A 216-nucleotide genomic window follows, 5' to 3' on the forward strand; every position below is an offset into this window, starting at 1 on the left:
GCATGCTCCAGGATCATGGTTGTCATGGGTGACTTCAATTACCTGGACATCTCATGGGAGGATCACTCAGCAAAATCTGAGCAGTTGCAAAGTTTCCTCTCGTTCGTGGATGACCCCTACCTGACTCAAGAAGTCTACGGACCAATGAGAGGCAAACGCTGCTCGACCTGGTATTGGATACTGGGGATGACCTAACTGGTGACCTAGTGATCGATG

This window comes from Gavialis gangeticus, unplaced genomic scaffold (genome assembly GCF_001723915.1).
Source record: "Gavialis gangeticus isolate Ggan-Ray unplaced genomic scaffold, GavGan_comp1, whole genome shotgun sequence".
Lineage (NCBI taxonomy): Eukaryota > Metazoa > Chordata > Crocodylia > Gavialidae > Gavialis > Gavialis gangeticus.